General features: G+C 38.0%; 1 long non-coding RNA gene across 1 annotated transcript; it reads right to left on the bottom strand.

Moving 5' to 3' along the window:
• Positions 1-1012: 1012 nt before the first annotated feature.
• On the bottom strand, positions 1013-6222 carry LOC117089636. The gene is made up of 2 exons (XR_004439686.1): positions 3594-6222; positions 1013-2749 (listed from the first exon to the last, which is right to left on the bottom strand). It is a non-coding gene; the product is annotated as an uncharacterized LOC117089636 (long non-coding RNA).
• Positions 6223-6585: the final 363 nt, after the last annotated feature.

The following is a 6585-nucleotide window of genomic DNA, read 5'->3' as shown; positions in this document are numbered from 1 at the left end:
TTGTAAGAACTCTAGAAATTATGTAGATCCAATCAGTCATTAGCTACATGGGGAGACTGAGACTAGGAAAGCTAATCACTTAGCTTAAAAGCACAGATGGTTCGTGCCAGAGATTAGAACTCAGAGCTCATGACTCCCAGCCCAGTACCCCATGCAGTACTCGAGCACATTGTTACTCAGGGCGTATTCCGTGAGCCAATAGCATCCACATCCCTTGAGAGCTTGATAGAAATGCAGAATCTCAGAGCCTATCCCAGACCTATTGAATCAGAATCTGGATTTTTTTACAAGGCTTTCAGATAATTAATATGTGTATTAAAGTTGGAGAATCTCTTTGTTTCTTAGTAAAAATGCTTCAGGGCTGAAAAACTAAAATAATGTATTTTGTTAGGGGAATGTTCCGTTACATATCTTAACACCAAAACCATTTTTTCTATGCCTCTCTCACTAATTCATTTAACAAATATCCCCTGAGTGTTTACTCTATATGAGGTGTTGTACAAACATAAAGGCAAGGTTCTTGCCCTCCTGGAGCTCACACTTCACAGGGGAGTCAAAGCTCCTTCCTCTTTTCCTGCATCCTCCTTTCTCCCTCTGTGCTCTCCTTTTGCTCTTTACCTTCCCAACCTCCTCTCACGTCCTATTGTAATAATTCCTGACTAGGATCTCATTTCTGAAGTCGTTAGTTTAAGAGCAAAGCATTTTATTCATTTGAAATTCCAATTTCAGAATAGTGATTTAAAATGTTGGAAAAATTTGACTTGGCTCATTTCCAAGCAGCTTACATTATAATATCAGCATGACCCTAAAACTGTGTATAAAGAAGACTAAAGCACTCTGAATACTTTGTGGGGAATTCTCTTTGAATACAGTATGGGTTAGTCATACACTTCAGTTTTAACTTTTTTCTAATGAAGTCTTTTCTCTAGGAAGATAGAAGGTTGGAAAGCTGAGACACTGGAACAAAACAATGAAGAGATTTTTTTTTTCTAAAATATTTAGCCAGCACATCTGCATGTATAATAAAACGTTTATTTTCTCATTGAGAAGGAAAGGAAAAATGTTAAATATCAACAGATTATTTTCATTCAAGAGTCTTGTATGAAACACAAACAGAAATCTAGTAAGTTAACTTTTTTTTTTATTAAAATAATGCCAGATACAAAGCTAACTATTTTCTGGTGAGTAATGCAGGATGGAGTCTTTGCAATAAACAGCTGGACTACAAGTCATGGTGATGTGATGCTGCTCGGTTTCGCTGAGGCTTAGACGCCTGGTATTTTAACTTCCACTGTTTGAAAGTATTACACCTTTCTTTTTTCGCACTCTCTCACAGTTCTAAAAAGCTCTGAACTCATTTCATTCTTCTTTTCTTCCCTTGTCTTCTCTCTCTTCAAAGATGTTTCATGATGATTCTGCTTTTCAAAATCAAGACTGCTTGAACTTTAGTTGAGAGTAATGAAATATCAATCTTTTGCACAATGGCAACTACATCCCTTTTCTGCTTTCTTGGAATAGTCAGAATAGCAACTGCCCAGCGTGAACAATGGGACTACTTCTCAGTTCTGAGGGATTGGCTGTTGCTGAACAGCAGTGCATAGAAATAATCCTTGGCAATCCCATGGGTGACATTTCTCATTCCTTATCACCCATGCTGCACACAGCCGGAACTTGATAAGACACCCAGAAAGAAGATAATGCCTGCTATCAAGCTGTCTAGGTAGAAATAATAATAATAATCTGTTTATGGAAGAGCAGCTGTCCTATTGTTTTGCATTTCATGAAATCTCAGAGTCAGAACCCTCTCTCCCATGCCAGCCCCATCCCCATTCCTCATGCCAATCCAATCACTTTGGGATTTTAATGATGGGCATTTTATTCCCTGATCTTTTGATACAATAGACAAGGATGCATGTAAATCTCCCATAATAATATCCAGTCACAGGATGTGCTTAAAAGACTAGAGAAGAGACATTGTATTGGAAGATTTGAAAGCTGGGAGGACTTTGTAATGAATATAGGCAAGCCTGGTATTCCTTTTTAAAATATGCACAAAATCCAGAATTACTGCAAATGAATAGTTTAGTTGTCATTCCAGTCTGAAAGCTTAACCCCCCAGGGTTAAGGTAGGTAGGTCTCAATTTCTCAAAGTGAAGCCCCAAGGAATTGTGACACTGTGGTGGCCAACAAGGCAGGTCACAGCTATGTTCACTGCTTTCTATTTGTACTGAACAGAATAGCCAAAGGCTTAGGAGCAGCCTGGCAGTAATGTCATTGTTCTCGTTTCTTTTGAGCCAGATTGCTCTCCAGGCTAGGGAACTATGCGGTCACTTTATTTACCAGTGTTCAGATCACGCATTCCCTTCATCACTGTCACCTTCACAGAGGGCAGTCTGTGGATGTTACTTTCCTGTCTTTATCTGTCCACCTATCTCTGGAGAAAAAAATTAGACAGCCATGCCCCTCAGGGTGAAACAAACAAGTGAAAAGAAGCAAATATGTCAGTTTCTTTTTGCCTCCATTCAATACTCAACCACAGCCAAACTTACATTTTCATTTCTAGAGAGGCTAGACACCTTCATTCCTAAAACAGTTATCCCAAAAGGGTCCCACCATTGCACAGAGCAGCAGGCCAGTGTTGTCTTTGTTTCTCTTTACTGAGGCTTCCTAGAAGTCATCACAACCTCCAATTTACCTGGGCTCAGCTCACTTTCTCCCTGTGTCTCCTTTGAGTTAGGCATGGAAATAGCTAAAGGAGAACAAAGAGGAAAAATATACGGGCTTGGTCAGTGGAGAAACAGCCTTGAAGAACTTCCCACTAACTAGCTACAGATGTCTCCTTTGCACCTGAACAAGTCTACAGCTTGTCCTACAAAACAAAGTCACACCCAGCTGAAGTCTCTCTCTCCTTCCCTGCCTCTATACCTCCCTCCCTCTCTCTCTCTTTCTCCTCTCCAGCCCCTACCTTTTCTCTCTCTGCTGAGTGAATATCCCACACCCCAGAGGCATAACTCAACCACAACTTGCCCTATGAGGCCTTCTTCTATCCTCTTCCACCTTCTCCCACCCCATAAGAGAATGAGTTAATCATAGTATTTTGTATACAGCTGTATTATAGCCTTTTATGTTCTGCATCATATGCCTTTTTCGCCAACCAGAATGTGAATTCCAATAAAGTAGGTAAATGCCTTTGTATCATGTTTTTCATCTTTGGGAAGGCAATTTAACAAAGTGAATAAGGAAATGGATTTTGCATCAGACAGATCTGAATGCGAATCCTAGCTCTGACATTAACTAGCTGCATGCCCTTGAGTTTTCTGGAACTCGGTTTACTAATGTATAAAATGGGGCTATTTCATAAAGTTTTTTAGGTAACTGAAATATATGTATGTAAAATATTTGGCATAATGTTGATATGCAATATATTCATAATAAATGGTAGCTATTATTATAATTAATTATAATAACTTGATATTCTCAGCCTCTCATAATAAATTATCAATAAATACATATTGAAGGATATGGTAAAAGAACAAATGAAATACACATACTATATATACATATGCATATATACACATACTGTATATACATACATATGACAGTGCATATACATAATCATCCTTCTGTGACAAATTGCATTGCTCTCTGCTTATCTGAGCTCTCAAAATGCAATCAGTGGACCTACAGAGGGTATATGAGAGAAGGGAAGAAACTGATCACAAAAGAGTTTGCAGGCAATGCTCTTTTAGTAGTTGTACTGTAAGCAATGATCTCATGAAGCACATAGGTTTCCCTCTTGAGTGCCAAATTTGCCACCCTCCTTCTGACACCTGGGCAAAAACAGAAAAACATCATCCAACCCTTGGATGATGTTGATAATGATGATGATGATGATGATGACAATGATAGCTAACATTTACTGACCAGCTTCTACGTGTCAATCCCTCTCTACTCTCCCACAATAGCCATGGGTTAGGTAACATTGTTTTAATTTTACAAATAATGCATATGTGACTTCAAGAAATTAAGAAATTATTTTAGTTTATTCTGAAAATGGGTGGATGTTTCAGGATCCAAACCACCACAAGAAGGTAGCAAGAGCAACGTGCTTCTCATCCATGACCAGGCAGGCTAACAAAGGGAAAAGCAGAGGTGATCAGCTCTATGTCCGCTTGCCGGAATGAATCATGGCAGAATTCAGGAAGCAAGGAGATGTGGCCTTTGACTTGCACTTCCTTCTCCCAGTAGTCTTTTTTTTTTTTTTTGCACAAGTCATTATAAATCACCTGGTCTCACACCATGAATGACTGTAAAGTCCTGGAAATGTCTGGATTCAGACTCGGCATTTTCCCTCCTAAGACACCAAAGGGGTTAATGTCTGGCCAGTAATCAAAGTCTGGCAGCTTCTACTCCACATATAATGGGCATTGTTGTTCCTGAGAGTTTGTCTGTTTTTTCTGGCAGGCTTTACTGTTTGGAACCAATTCTAAAACAGAAAAGGAAAGAGTCAATCTGCATTTTTTATGCACACATGCAACAAAACATAAGGCTGGTCATAGAACTGTTGTTTTGCTAGATTTCCAGGAAAGTTTTTGGCTTACTATTGAGAGAAGATGACTTATTGACTTAAAATTCATCTACCTCTACCTCTAAAGGGAATTCATTTATGTATGTAAGTGAGACACACATAATATCCTAAGGTGCTGCCTTCTCTCAGATATGAAGCAACACATTACAACTGTATTAGCTGATAAGTGAACTGTGGCTGGCCCATCCATCTACATAAAATCCATTTGTGTGGCATTATTAATGTGCATGCTCATCAACCTTCCCAGGTCACTTGCAATCTCAGGACATGTTTGTCATTCCCACCTGATGGGCCCCCAGATGTTTCCATCTGAAGCCACGTGAATATGTCTTACTAAGTCACCATACAACAAAATCCCATTACAAAACACCCACCTCTATTCCAGTGGAAAAGGCCAGGTTTTCTTTTTCTTAAATTTCCAATCTGTCACGAATCAATACTTTTGTATAAACCAAAAGCATGCACTTAGATGTCAAAATAATGCACTTAGATGTCAGCAGCATTCTTAAATTGTTATAAAAGTTTCTAAATAGTTACTCATAATTTCTGTACTCACCTTGTCATGAACCAATAACAAGTAGTTTGTAGGTCAAAGTCATCCATGAACCACATTTTGTTAGACCACTTTCTAGATAAAAGTTTCCAAACTTTCTATCAAGGATGTGAGGGCAAATATTTTAGGATTTGCAAGGCATGACTCAATTCTGCTGTTGTAATATAAAAGCAGCCAGAGACAATAAGAAAATTAATGCACTGTGTTAAATAAAACTTTATTTATAAAAGTATACCACAGGCCAGATTTAGCCCACCAGCTGTAGTTCACCAACCCTTGGATGACGATGTTGATAATGATGATGATGATGACGATGATAGCTAACATTTACTGACCAACTTCTATGTGTCAGTCCCTCTCTGTTCTCCCATTATAGCCCTGGGTAAGGTAACATTGTTTTAATTTTACTAATAATGAAAATGTGACATCAAGAAATTAAGAAATAATTTTAGTGTATTCTGAAAATAAGTGGATGTTTCAGGACCCAAACCACCGTCCGTAGGCTCATACTATACCACACATATATAATGAGTGGGGCATCTTTTTCACAATTAATGAAAAACTTTACAAATATTAGTATAATCTTGATCATCTTCTTCCCTTTATCTCCCCACCCATCACCCACCTCAACAGTACTAAGGTCTTAGTGAACAATCAGTCCAAAGTCTGTATATGGAGCCAGAGGCAGGCATGAATACAGTCTAAAATAAACACACTCATTCAAACATACATTTGTTCATTCAACAAATATGTATTGGGTGCTTACTCTGCATCAGGCATGAATCCAAGCAATGGGGCTATAATAGTGAACAAAACACACAAGAACCTGTCTTTAAAAAGCTTACATTCTAGTATGAGGAAGTAGACAATAAGCAAATAAATATATTATGTTTGGTGTTAGGAGTCAGGGTTCGAAGAAAAATAAAGCAGAGTAAATAAGAGAATAGAGAGTGACAAGGTGCTTCTTTTTAATCTAACTCTTTTAATATCTCTTCTTCACCAACTAAGATATGTACACTCCCAGCAGAGCTGTACTTTCAAGTGTATCTACTAGGTATAAGCACATATTTATAAGATGTTTTTATACCTTATTTGTACCAGTTATTTTCACTATAATTGTATAGCAAAAGACACTGAGAAAGAAACTAGTTCATTAATTCATGCTGCAAATATTTATTGAGCACCCATGCTGGGCCAGGTGATATTTTTAAAACAGGGAATCCAACAGTGAACAAAATGAATAAAGCTGCTTGCTCTCATGGACTTCCATCATAGGCAGGAGAGTGGGAAAATGAACAAAAAACGTAATAACACACATTAGAAAGTGATATATAAAATGGAGAAAAGAAACGCACAGCAAGATAAGGAGATCAGGAGTATAGAGGAGAAACGAACAGGTTATAATTTAAAATAGTTTAACAACTTTCCCTTGATCAGGTAGTAT

The sequence above is a fragment of the Trachypithecus francoisi genome, unplaced genomic scaffold, assembly GCF_009764315.1.
Source record: "Trachypithecus francoisi isolate TF-2019V2 unplaced genomic scaffold, Tfra_2.0 Lachesis_group11, whole genome shotgun sequence".
Lineage (NCBI taxonomy): Eukaryota > Metazoa > Chordata > Mammalia > Primates > Cercopithecidae > Trachypithecus > Trachypithecus francoisi.
Note: the sequence above shows the minus strand (reverse complement) of the source record. Positions and strands in the feature narration are given on the sequence as shown.